The 14,949-nt window shown below is 37.1% G+C and overlaps 1 pseudogene; it reads right to left on the bottom strand.

Annotated features, from left to right (window-relative positions):
- Positions 1 to 885: 885 nt before the first annotated feature.
- On the bottom strand, positions 886 to 1,041 carry LOC145243207 (U2 spliceosomal RNA; annotated as a pseudogene).
- Positions 1,042 to 14,949: the final 13,908 nt, after the last annotated feature.

Genomic DNA, 14,949 nt, shown 5'->3' with positions numbered 1-14,949 from the left:
AAAGAGGACTTAAATGGCGTTTTCTATAAATTGTTGGAACGGTACAATAAATGCATTGCAGCCGGAGGATATTACTTCGAAGGCGGACTAGGATTTCATGTGTGTACTATTAATAAAAGTGTCCATGCGAAAAAAAAGTCTGTAAACTTATTGAAGACGCCTCGTAGTGTTCTAAAAACACTAACAATGAATCATTCAGCGAGTCGGTACCATAGAACCCGACCGACTAAACATTTTAAGAACCAGGTAACAACTCAGAAAGTTGTATTGGACACTACAAGTGGTTGCCTGCTGTATTTGGTGACCCATCGTGGTGCACCGGGAGGAAGCTTCACATGCTTACTCGCAATCTTAGTCCGCAATACATCGCAATCTACATTACACTGTAGAGAACCTACTCTTGATTTTATAAATTATTTTTATATATAATGGCTTGAATTAAAGTTAAAATGCAAACGTCAAGTATCATGCTCCATTTCGGCTCTAACCAGAAACATTAATTTCGGACATTTCAACATGAATTTCTGAGTGTAGTATCAGTTTCAACATACCAGTGACTTAAATCCCTCCTTTTTGGGTCTTTGTTAATGGAGGAGAAATCCTTCATTACTGATACAATTTTTTTTATTTTTGTTATTGACCAGATTGCCCCTTTTGGGGGGCTGGTTTATTTATATTTATAACCGACCTCATGTCCAATTCCGCCCTTGTGGGGAGGCAAGTAAACAAAAAAAATCATCAGAATGGACATTTTCCAGGGCATTTTATAATTAATCAGAAGTGACCATTTTGTAATTAAATCAGAAATAACTTTTTCGAGTTACTTTTTTAATATTAAAACTTTGTTACATTAAACATAGTACCTATTCACAATGCCTCCCCACGGGACAGAGTTAGACACCGGGGTCGTTTTTTAACGTGAAGAAAAAATTGTCTTAGTCGTAAAGGATTTCTCTTCCATTGAGAGAGAAGAAATTGAAATGTAGCACCTGAAGAACAGATACTACACTTTGATCTTAGCCAAACGGCCAAGAAAGACAAATCATTTTTATTAGCTTTGCCTCAACAACGACACCAATTTTTTTTCAAGGTGACAAGGTTTATTTGGAATATTCCCCTTTTTGGAATATTCCACTTTCCTTTTTTCGGGATGCACAGCATGATAACGGACGGAGCGATAAGCGTAATAATGTAATGATGATTTTTGCAACAACAAAAAACCAAAAAAACTGAATTTTAAGAAAAAGATCTGTTGAAGAGGCCGAGATCACAGTGTAGTATCTGTTCTGATACTGCATCTCACCTTTTTATACCACGATCAGTGTAGGAATTTATATTTTTGTTCCTATTCAGCGTGCGTGTAATGCAACTAAATGAGAGTTAACGTTATATAGTAGTCACGTGATTAACTGTAATTTGTAATATGTTTTATCGTGATCATCGCGATCGGCAGCGGCATGATAAAATAATGGGAAAATACAGTCTGTTTTTTTTAATTGCTTAATGCTTTAAGTATATTTTCTATTTTGGCATAATAATTAACAGAAAACAGAACTAATCAGGAGTTAACCTTTTCAATTGAGTCACGTGTTCAAGTGTAAGTTTTATTATGTTTTGAAGTAATCGTGACAAATTATTAGAAAGAATACACTTTCGTAATTTGTGAATTTTATATATATATATATATATATATATATATATTGTGTGTGTGTGTGTGTGTGTGTGTGTGTGTGTGTGTGTGTGATGATAAATCCTAACGGTCATGTTGACTGAGTAGTAAGGTAATACTTGCTGGTATAATAAGCCAAAAAACATAACTGGAAAAATGCTTTATGTAAAAAAGGAACGCATCCATAAAATAATTAAAGTAACAAGTAATAGTTCCCGATTAGTTTTGCTTTCCAATGTATTCCAATGCTTTTCTTAGGTTCGAAAAACAATAACCGTTATTGTATTTTTTAATGGAAACATGGAACTGTTGTCTATGGAAATGTATCGAATTCGTTTATTTTCAAATCACCGAATTTTGTAATATGGTTTTTGTCGAAAAAAAGAAACGAAATTTTAAAAAAAGAAATCTATCGGGGCGGCTCAGATCACAGTGTTGTATCTGTTATGATACTGCATCTCACCTTTTCTGACCTCAATCAGTGGAAGAGAAATCTTTCTAGACTGAATCAAGTTGTATTTTTTGTGCACTTCCAGAGTGCAACACACCTTTTCAATTTAGTCACGTGTTAAAGTGTACGTTTGATTATGTGCTGAATTCATCGTGATCGTCGTTGTCGTCTTTCAATTAAAGAAAAATACATTTTCGTATTTAGTGAAGTGTAATATTTTTGTGTTGTATTTATCATTTTTTATGATGATAAATCCTGATGGTCTCGTTGACCGAGCACTTAGATAATACTTGCTGGTATAATAAGGCAACAAAAATAAGTTGAAAAATGTTCTAATAAAAAAGAAATGCATCTCAAAAAAAGTACAAGTAGCACGTTACCGTTCTGTGTGAGTTTTGTGTATTTTAATGTTTTTATTAGGATCGAACAACAATAAGCGTTAATGTGTTTTTTATATATATATATATATATATATATAACGGAGACATGGAACCCTTCTGTAAGGCACTGTAACCACTTAGTTTGTTCGTAAAGTACCTAACTGTAAGATAATAATTGATACTAATATCTGGCATCAATTGAAATTGATGGCCCTGGTCTAGGGGAGGCTCCATGTTTTGACAAGCTTCTAGGATTGACCTTTACTCCTGATCTAAAATGGAACACGTACATCAAGTCTGTTGCCAAGGTCGCTGGAAAAATGGTGGGATCCTTCTACCGCTCCAGCAGATATCTCACTGCTGATGCAATTCTCTATCTATATAAAAGCCAAGTACGTCCAAGGATGGAGTACTGCTGCCACATCTGGGCAGGAGCTGCTAAAAACAGCCTATCCTGCCTTGACAGAGTACAAAATAGACTTCGTGCCTTAGTAGGGGATGCCCTTTCAACTTCCCTGCAACCTCTCTCCCACAGAAGAGACGTTGCGAGCCAGTCTTTGTTTTATCGTTATTTCCATACCAAGTGCTCGTTTGAGCTCCAATCTCTGCCCCCATCGCCAATCTTTCACGAAAAACACCCGTCTAGCTGAAACCACTGTCAATAATTTTCTCCACTTGTTATCTGTGCCCAAATCAAAAGTAGATTCCATGAACAAAGCTTCTTTCTTAGAAATGCACGCCTGTGGAACTCTTTTCCGTTTGCCTGTTTCCCACCTGACTACAACTTGGATGTCTTCAAGTTCAACATAAACAAATTTCTGATAAACCGCCCCCTGAAGTAAGACACTTTATCAGATCGCCATTATTAGCGATTACTATGATATTGTCCCTTTGATTACTGTACACGCAATAACTCTTATCTCCGAGTGGCTTCCGGACCTTGATAACTGGTGACTAACATGTAAAAGAAATGTGCTTTTTTTTGGATTATCGTTTTTTTGTTGGCAATTTTTTAAAGTAATTTAATCTATGCAAATCTGTCATAATATTAATCGCCGCTTCTTTCATTCGTAATATAATAAATCCGAAATGCGCATGTAAAATGTGCCGTAAATAAGTATCTTTACTGAGAAACAAAGTTTGTTTATGTGTAGTTGTAGTGTTGAACAAATGTGTAAATAAACTTACGTATTGGATAGGAGTATAAGTAGGAATGCAGAAAGGTCCAATTGCATGCAACATTATTGTTGGCAATTTTTTTAAGAACAGAAGTTTTTTTGCTTTTTTTTGTATCGTACGCATTGACTGACAACTAAGTAGTAATCCCGACAAGCTGTTTGTTTCTGTATTTGACGGAGAACTCTTCGTATGTGTAAGTAAAGTTATCTAATGTAAGGCAACGAACCCTAAAAAAGTGTCACAATGTGTTTGGCAATGTCACTAAGAACAGAAGTTGTGTTGTCTGTAAAGGACGTTCTGAAGGGCCATAGAATATGTTTGTAAGTGACGCCATACTAAACGTTCGTTTATAAAGAGGGAGAATTGTTATCCCAGAATATAGGAATAGTCAGAGCTCAGCCAAGGAAAGTAATCCGAATTACGCTTGGAAGAATTAATTTATTATGTAGTGTAAAATGGAAAGATTGTTACTTGTATGTATGCAATAACCAATTAATTGCGGTCCCAGCACAGTAGGGTAAGAAAATGTAGAATTTGACCGGTGTCACCTGGTAGCGGTGAAGGCACTAAATAATGAGAGAAAAAAATAGGAACTCCTTCCTCTGTAGATGTGGCGATTTTGATGGTGTTTCTCATAGGATATAATGTAACATTTAATTAGCACGAGTTAATGTGACAGAAATGGTGGTTGTAAGCTATATAATATAGTGGCTATCATGGTAGATATATTGAATTTGTATGTAGCATGTGTTGTTGAAAATCTACGCTCCTTCGATCTAGAGGGGAATTTCTGCAGTCATTCTATTATATAGTACACATACTATACATATTGATAGATACAGAGTGGAACGATAAAGTTGTCGCACTACAGAACACAATACTACACATTTATTTTTAAAAATTTTTGAAAAAAAAATCAATTCAGGTAACTTGATTATTAAGAACAGAAGAGCTGACATCTATTCAATGTAGCCGTATTCAGCATCAATCATCGCCTCGATACGGGTCCGAAACTGGAAGCATGCCTTTTTCACAAATGGGAGCTCGGCGAATACTCGGCAAATGGTGGCGATCAGGCTGGCTTTGGTGTTGCGGGATGTCATGCTGGTGATGTTCTCGACATATGACGAAAGAAAGTAATGACACGGGGCCAGATCGCCAGTGAAAGAGAGGTACAAAGTCGTAGCACTCCTTCTGAAGCCAAGCCCGGGTCTCTTTGAACTTGTAAGCCGTTGCCAAGTCCTGCTGCCACACTCAGGGTCTGCTAGCGGCCACCTGATTGCACCAGGAGATCACCATACTCTTCAGCACATCCAAGTACACTTTGCTGACTTCGAAGATGTGAGGTGGCATGATGTGGTCCTCACTGGGAATCACACCAAAGACTATTACCCTGGCCGAAAAGTTTGTTTTGATCACTCTGGGCAAGTTCCTGCATTTTGGGATGATGGCAATGGTCCTGGTTTCATAATTTGGATCAGTAAAGAGTATGAATTGTCCAACGGCGCATCTCTAATCGTGCTCGTTGGACATTGAGTCACTTCCAGGCATGATAGAAAGCTCCTATCGCGCTTGAGATTTAACGGAAATAAAATAATGTCGTCTTTTCAAGGGGGACAATTTTAAGTTCCACCCTGTACATACACACACACACACACACACACACACACACGTACATACATACATACACACATACATACATACATATAAAGATAGGTAGAAATTTATGAAGAAATAGAGATATATAAATAGCTAGCTAGATATAGGTATATATATATATATACATATATAGATAGATAGATAGATAGATAGATTGAGATGGATCGATAAATGGACGAGAGAGATAAATAGTTTGATACATATAGATAAGAAGAGATAGATAGATAGATAGATAGATAGATAGATAGATAGATAGATAGATAGATATACTGACAGATTTATAGTCCGTTTACATGGATTTACATTGACGTCTCGCTCGAAAAGGGAAAGATTTATCCCAAATATGTGTACGATCGAGCCTATTCTTTCCATTGGTCACTTAATGGTTGGCGCCACATACTGCTCGCCAGACTGGCTCCAATCCGAAACTCACCGATCCCACCATCTTCCTGTTGAATACAAAATTCCGGGCAAAGAACATTGTCGAATAAAATACGCGGCGCTGTTTCTGCATTTTTAAACAATTTCCCCTCATACTGTTCGCCAATATCGGAAAAAAAAGAAACATTTTCCCTCGTTTTTATGGCGTCAGAAAAATATGCTCCATGCCAGGTTGCTATATAATCTTACCTACATAGGTCTGTATGGAGGTGGATTTGTAGATTTATTGCTAGACGCGAAAATATTATGCTGCTAAGACAATAATGGAATTTTGCGTTACCTATTCTAAATACAAAATACCTATAGCTAACCTTTTCACTCGAGATACAATAGATACCGGCAAATATATACCGATCTGATAGGTGAAGCAAGATACTACCGCCCCTAACTGCGTTGCCGGAAAGAAAAATGTTTTGATATTTTATTGTCAGCGAAATCAGTGAATTAGCCTATTTTTCAATTAAATTGATTAATTGCCTGCTCCAGTTGGGAACCACTGCGCCGCACCGGGGTAAGCTTCATACGTCCCCCGCAGTGACTTAGTTCACAATACAGCGTACTGTAGACGGCCTACTGTTGATTTTAGAAATTCATTTTTTTATATAATAGCTTGAATTAAAGTTCAAAATGCAAAAGTCAAGTACCATGGTTCAGTTGTGCTCTAAGCAGAAACATTCATTTCGAACGCGCTCCTGTTATATTAAAGAACCTAATGTTGAATTTATATGCCGAGCCTTTCTGCTTGTGCGGTAATAAAACTTCTCAGGCGCACCTGTGATGTTAGGCTGTATAAGGCGTTAACTTTGTTCAAAATCGACTGTTCCTTCTTTTTTCTGATTTTTCGATTGTTATCAATATTTATCGAAGACATTCCAATGAAAAAAAAAATGGCACATAAAGTGTATTTGTGTGAAATTTAAAAAAAAGTCGGCCCAGTTGTTTAGGAATAAATAGGGAACGAACCCACACACGCACACGCGCACGCACACACACACACACACACACAAATCCTTAGATAAGATTTTCTGATTTCTAATTTTAAATTCTGACAGATTTTTTCTTTTTTATTTTACATGGTAGTCAGCACTTATCAAGGCCCAGAGGTCACTCGGGGATAAGGGTTATTGCGTGTTAATAATCTATGGGATAGTATCATAGTAATCGTTAGTAATGGAGATTTGATAAAGTGTCTTACTTAAGGGGGCGGTTTATCAGGAATTTGTTTATGTTGAACTTGAAGACATCCAAGTTTTAGTCAGGTGTGAAACAAACAAACAAACGGAAGAGAGTTTCGAAGGCATGCACTTCTAAGAAAGAAGCTGTGTTCATGGAATCTACGTTTTGATTTAGGCACAGATAAAGAGTGGGGAAAATTATTGACAGTGGTTTCAGCTAGATGGGTGTTTTTCGTGAAAGATTGGCAGGGGGCGACCACAGATTGAAGCTCAGACGAGCACTGGTATGGAAATAACGATAAAACAAAGACAAGTTCGCAAATCTCTTCTGTGGGAGAGAGGTTGCAGGGAAGAGAAAAGGGCATCCAGCCACTAAGCTACGAAGTCTATTTTGTACTCTGTCAAGGCAGGATAGGCTGTTTTTAGCACAAAAAGTTCTTAGATTAGATTTTCTGATTTCTAATTTTAAATTCTGACAGATATTTTTTTTACATGGTAGTCACCACTTATCAAGGCCCGGAGGCCAATCGGGGATATGGGTTATTGCGTGTTCAGTAATCTGTGGCAGCAGTACTCCATCCTTGGACGTACTTGGTTTTTATATAGATAGAGAATAGCATCAGCAGTGATATATCTACTGGAGCGGTAGAAGGATCCCACCATTTTTCGAGTGACTTTGGCAACAGATTTGATGTACGTGTTCCATTTTAGATCAGGAGGAAAGGTCAATCCCAGAAGCTTGTCAAAACATGGAGCCTCCCGAAGACGAGGGCCATCCATTTCAATTGACGTCAGATAGGTATCAGAGCGTTGATGATGTAAAGATAGAAGCTTGGTTATAGATAACAGTTGTAGGGTGATGACTTCATTTCTTAATAGTATTTACAAAGTCCAAAAATTATTATATATAGAACACATTAGTATTTGTTATTGCAATTATTAGACAGCGTCAATAAGCAGCTAATCGTGTGAATGCTAAAACACATTTATTTAATCTTTTCAGTCTGCAACAGAAAAATAATGACAAAGTTACTTTGGTCGGCGTGTTTTTAAGGCAATCTTTGTCAACAGTTAAAGTTACTCACTTAAATAGTGATTTTACTTTTTTTTAACTCGTTTAATATGGTATATTATCACTTGGACTTAAGGGGCTACTGTTCGGAACCAGATTTTCAAAGGACTGTGCGGAGTTGATCAACGCGATGTCTTTTCAAATTACATTTAAACTTCGCAAGTCAGTACATTTAGGGAAGCAGGAAACAAGTAGGGAATTCCAAGTCTATCAGTTCGAGGTAGAAGATTTTCTAGAATCTATCTAGAGACCTCAACATTGAAAGGGGTGTGATTTTGCAACTTGGTTAGTCAGGATTATGTACGCCAAATGGGTACAAGTGGTATGAGTTCGTCAGAACGGATTTTATTAAAGAAGGGGCTCCTACAGTCTTTGACAGACTATGGATACCTACAAAATGGTGAATGCGCGTGAAATTTTTGTGTCAGGAGGTGAGCAATCTCCAACCACACCTCTCCTGGGTCGATATTGTTAAATACCAGTGGCAAGTGAAGTGTCTGTACAGTACGACTGGAAACAAATGCCGAGATAAGCGGAGAGCACATACAGCGCCTAAAATTCCCAAATGGTCACCCATCTGGTGCGAACCATGCTCAACATTGTTCAGTGATCTGACGAGAACCGGTGTGTCAACGCCATTATGTAGTTTATTAAAAAACTTGTAAAACAGGCAACGGGATGTAACACTGCATCGATGGGACAGAGGTTAGTGCTGTGACAATTAGATTTGAGACAATCTTTAGGATCTTGTATAAAAGGAACAGATTAGTGGGAGATGCAGCAGCCCAGATGTGGCTACAATACTCCATTCATGGGCGAACTGTGGTTTGCAACTTTTGTTTACTTCTATTAATCGCATAATCATTATTTAAGTGAGTAACTTTGACTGTTGACAAAGATTACCTTGAAAAAAAAAACGCCAAACAAAATAACGTTGTCATTATTTTTCTGTTGCAGACCGAAAAGATGAAATAAATGTGTTTTGCAAAAATTTTTGCCCCGATTTATTGTTTGGTATTTGCTATCATCAGACGAATGATAACATATATTGCATCTCTCACATGGGCCTCGTAAAACAGTGTAAATATATTAGAAACGGAAACCGGTCCCTTGGTAGGTCCATTAAGGTTGGCAAAGAGAGAAATATGGGGTGGAGACAGAGACAGAGTGAGAGAGGGAGAGAGAGAGAATAGCGGTCTACGAAAGAAAATATTTAATACAGAAATTCTAGACTGTTTTGTTAATCTTAGTCTGAACCTTCGTTGGATATTCAAAAGCAAATGTTATTTTATTTGCGATGGAAAAATATCGGTGAAACTAACACTTTCTTCTCTGCAAAATGAAATGAATCTCCCATTAAGATATTTTCTATTATTTTTCATATATATATATATATATATATATATATATGTGTGTGTGTGTGTGTGTGTGTGTGTGTGTGTGTGTGTGTGTGTGTGTCAGGTCATGTCATATGCTACTGGTACCATGTAACCCAGTACTACCTGCCTCATGGTCGGGTCACCGGCGACTAAACTGGTTCTACCACCAGACTTGTTTGGTGAGGAAGGTTGTTAGTCTCCATGAAGGCTTAAAAACAAGACCTTCCAAAGTGTGAATGAACCCTTTTTCGGGGTCAATGGCCAACTAGCACCGTGTGTGGTTGTGTATATGTATGTGTGTGTTGGTGTGGAGAGGGCACCCGTAAGCCTTGGTCAAGGCAACCTTTCTGGAAGAAGCAAATCTCATTTTTAAAACCATAAAGCGGGAGACCTCTACCCGCATTAAGCTGGTCTACAGTTTAACTTGTTGCTGGTAATCTTGCTCTTGCTTGTTGCTGGATCTCAACATTTTGAACCGAGAGAGAGAGACTTAGCTGTTGTACAAAGCTAAGACTCTGTAACATCATCTGTGTATAGATACTCCTTCAGTCATTTGTCTATAAAAATAGTCCTATGGCGATGGAAAAGTTGTGACGCGTTGAAGCTTGAAATGCTGGAAGCATGTAATAATTGATCCCAACGATCTTCTTCGGCGTCATGCTTGCTTGAGCGCGTGAATTCACCGGTAAGACTAAAAAAAAGTCATATATATATATATATATAATTATGAAAATATATATGACAATAAAGCTACAAAGAATATTCCGTGTTTCATCATCATGAGAATTCGTCAGGCTTATATTCTTTGTAGCTTAATTGCCATATATATAATTTACAACCTAGATCTACTTATGTATTGAGCACTGTTGAAGTAAATACTGAAAATTTACGCATAAAATTATATCTTCTTATATTACCGCATGTGATCAAACGAAATATTAATATATATATATGTTTGTGTGTGTGTGTGTGCGCGCGCACGCGCGTGTGTTTGTGTGTGTGTGAGAAAAATTAATTATCTTTACCTACAGAAACAAATGTATCCTCGTACTTACGTAATCATCAGTGCAGGAATTGATAATTACTGCCGGGCGAAAGATTAGTATCTAGTCATCAGAAACTTTTGACTCTGCAGTCTAGTATCTAACCGCCAGGCCACCAAGAATTAGGACAAGAATGAACGAGAATTAAGTTTTATATAAACTGTCGAGTCAAGCGGAAAAATGCTGAAAGCTAGTCAGATAATGTTCAACTGCAGACGCAAGAACATTGCATTACGCTATATAAAATACCCATGCGTAACTTAATATTTGGGTGTTAGCCAGATAGATCGGTGCAAAAGTGTGAAAATTTAAAAAAAAAATGGAATTTGCGAGGTGAAAGTCGAACGACGCCGTTACGAATATGCGTGCGTAACGTAATAGCTATTGGTTCATGTTTTAATGTTTAGCCTTGCAGCAAACATGTCTTCATAGATCAGGCATTAACATCAAAGGGAAAAGAAAATCGAAAGCTAAACGTTTTTGTTTCGATTCTCTATGGAGGTGCACGAGTCATTTTTTTTAAAAAACTTTTTAGATCGTTATTAAGGCTAAGACAACAGCATATTCTTTTCCCTGTTTTGACTCTCGAGTGTGTATCTATTGATATCTTATATGTTTTTATAGAGAGTGATGTGGTTCTCAGTTGATTAACTGTGTCTAACTGTGTCGGATATATACCTGAGAGTCAAAACAATGAAAAGAATATTCTGTTGTCATAGCCCTAATCATTATTATATATTGTTTCCAATATAATAATAAATACGAAATCTGCATTAATCAAAATATCATATTTAAGCGTACGACCGGGCAATGCCGGGCGGCCTGCTAGTTATTTATATTTCTAGAATGCATTACTCTCTGAATATGCTGCTGTAGAAAAAAAAAAAGAGCACCGATCATTCTCCTAGATGAATATTCTGACAAGATCTGCGGGTTCATTACGTCAGGAGGCGTAACCCCTAGCCTGGGTTCTAAAAAAGGTATTTCTACGCCCCCGCTTGAGAAAAATAAAAATAAAAATATATTACCCTTTTAAAATTATTCCTTGGTATTGTTACTTGTTCTGGTTCTCAATATAATTGACTCAGCCACCTCTTTCTAGCATCTATCAGGGGAGAAAATTAAAAAAAATATTTGATTCTTAGAAAAATCAGATTGAATAATGCAATTACAGATTAACTTATAGATACTTGCGCATAACATGAACAGCAGATTGAGTGGATCAAACCTCTCTGACCACCACATGCAGGATAGGCACATTCTGAAGGACTTAAGTGGGATGAATATCCCAGCCATCAGGATCCCGTTTTAAAGCATCAGGGGTTGCCACCTATGGTTTACAGGTGGTTCTGTTTTCGGATGGAGAGTAGTTCTCTACATGAGACTGCAGTGAGCAAATTCGTGGCTTCGGCGTCAAAGCAGGTTTGTTTTGAAAACCTAACCAGCTAACTAGGATTTGTGGAAGTATTTGAACTCGAAGAGATTTTCATTACATAACTATTATTGTTAATCTCATACTGTTAACAATATGTTTACCTCGCGCTGTTAGCAATATGTCCACTTCATGCTGTTAAAATGTTAACCTTATGCTCTTAACAATATGTTAACAGTAAACATTACATATGGCATAATCTCTTTCTATGGTTTTTAGTCCTCAATCAGTTTTGCCGGGGTTGCTGAAAGGAGATGACGTCCACTCATCCATATACGAAGCCTGGTATTCTTCTTTATGGAAATCGCTCTATACAATGCATAAAGCCACTTGATGTAAGAAGTTGGTAAAAAAATACTACTTCAATGCTTAAAAAAACTGCTAAGGATAAGTATGATAAATACGGCTATGACAATAGAATATTCTTATCATTGTTTTGACTCTCGAGTATATATCCGACACAGACACAGTTAATCAACCGAGAACCACATCACTCTATATAAAAGCATATAAGATATCAACGGATACACACTCGAGAGTCAAAATGATGAAAAGAATATGCTGTTGTCCTAGTCCTAGTGATAAATAGGTACCGACTCAGGGAAATATCAATCCCCTTTATCAGAAACATCGCTCATGGAATACGAGAACTAAAGGGAAACGAGAGTTACGCAGCTGTCGAAAGTAAACCGTAGGTCCACCAACCATCCCCATTCACACTAAATTTTGATTATCTAACACTGCGTTAACATGATCTTAGTCGCATACAGAATATTGGTGTGCATTTTTTGATAAGTTTAATTTTAATCAAACTCTTATAATTATCAAATCGAACTGTACATAAAGTGCAAATATTAATATTGTGAAATCGGTACTTAAGCAGAATACGGACCGTGCTGAAATAATAATGTTATTATTTAGAAACCATTCTTAATATAGAAAGGAGTCTTTGTTAAATATCCTGTACTTCAACCTAGCAATTTAATGAACAAAATATACCGTAAAAATTTTAAATCCTATCTTAAAATACCGCGGTTTGTATTTTGCATAAATTCCAAAAACGAAGTCTTTGATAAAAGAAAAAGTTTATGATATTGTGTTTTGGATTATGACTCGCTCTTGTGATTCGAAACGCTTATATTTCCATATGCGTAGAAACTTGTGCATGTCTGTGCATGTTTGTGCGTGTGTAGTCGTGTATGTTTATGTGTCTGTGTGTGTTCTCGCACCGCCTGCACGCGTTTGTGACAACAGTATAAAAATGGCAGGGTCGTATCGATCGCGATCTAATTCATCTCATTCTCGTCCAATTTCCTCCGCTGTTTCCGTCGCGAGTCGTGATGGGTTCCCGAATGGGCACTATTTAATGCGAACAGACATGAAACAACACTTGTTCTTGCGGGGAGGAGACAACCTTCTCCCTCTTGCCCTCGTCGAACAGCTGTGATTGCGTTCCATCATTTCCCTATGTTCTCTGACATCTCGTTTCCTCAACCTACATTAATACATAAACTAAAATCAGTATATATATATATATATATATATATATATATATATATATATATATACACGTGTAAGCAAAAAAAATGAGCCAAACAAAATTTATACATTTTATTGCACTAAAAGCTATATTGAACAAAGAACAATTGAACAAGGAAACTTAAACGAGACTAATAACACAGAACAAGAAATTTACTTTAATAAATGCTTAGGATGGAATCGCATTCCCTTTTGATTTCTTTAAAAGATCAATCCTTTTAGACATGCTCTCAACCAAAGTGGAACACTATGAAAAAGAGATGCTATTCCCCTCGCTTTGCACAGTTCCCACAGTTTTTCATTGTTCGAAAAAGTTCTTCCAGCCAATGCACAAGATATTATGGACCAAATATTATCGATTGGGGCTTTGACTGGCCAAAATATTACATTAATTGAATTATCAGAAAAACATTTTTGTGACTTTAGCAGTGTTGGCAGGAGCATTATCGTGTTGAAAAATAATGTTCTGGGATATTCCCAGCTTCTGGATACTTGGTAGCATTCCTGTTTCTAATATTCGAATGCATTCCTTTGCATTACTTGACTTCTCACATCTAATAAGTTCCCCAACTCCTGCTGCAGTAAAAGTTCCCCAACCATTATCCCTCCAGTCCCGTGTTTAAATGTCGTTTTTATGCAACCTGGCGAAGATATTTCTCCAGCTCTTCGATTGCACCATTCAGAAGCATCGGGAGCATCACTAACAAGGCAAAATTTTGAGTCATCTAACGAGAAAACATTCCTGAACCAGTCTGTATCTTTCTTGCCATAACACGAGAAAAATCTCTTTCTATCATTGCTGTTCTTCTTACATAAAAATGGATTTTTGAACACTTTTTAGAAGAAGATCCCATTTTTTTCATTCGTCTAGATATTGTATATCTAGAAAGAGAATTTCCAGCCCCTGCTTTGAATTTTTTCTTATGGTCAGCATAAGTTTTCTTTCGATTCTTAAAAACAGTTAATTTAAGCCTGTCGTCATCCTTCAAAGTGGATGCTCTAGGGCGACCAGATCCAGATTTTGCTTTTACCAAGCATTCGGCTTTGCACCTTTTACCAATTCAATTAACTGCAGAAAGAGATGTTTTCACTTTTTCTTTTCTTAAAATCTGCTTGTAAGTCATTTTGGGCTGCGTTAATCCTGCAATTTATTTTTTTTATATCCGCGCCAAGATGCGGTTCTACAATTTTTCCACTTATTATATATATAAACGGCTATATGTCTGTCTGCCTGTCTGTCTGTCTATCTATCTCAATATTTTTAAACTATATATCCTCCGAAAGTAAAAGTCAATGGTGAGATCCTTCTACCGCCCCAGAAGATAGCTCACTACTGACGCAATTCTCTATCTATATAAAAGCCAAGTACGTCCAAGAATGGAATACTGCTGCCACATCTTGGCAGGGGCTACTAAAAACAGCCTATCCTGCCTTGACAGAGTACAAAATAGATTTCGTGTTTCGTGCATAAAAACGATAGTTAAACACGGGAATGGATACTCTTTTCTCTTCCCTGCAACCTCTCTCCCA

The sequence above is a fragment of the Euprymna scolopes genome, chromosome 21 (genome assembly GCF_053919585.1).
Source record: "Euprymna scolopes isolate OS-2025 chromosome 21, ASM5391958v1, whole genome shotgun sequence".
Taxonomy (NCBI): Eukaryota; Metazoa; Mollusca; class Cephalopoda; order Sepiida; family Sepiolidae; genus Euprymna; species Euprymna scolopes.
Note: the sequence above shows the minus strand (reverse complement) of the source record. Positions and strands in the feature narration are given on the sequence as shown.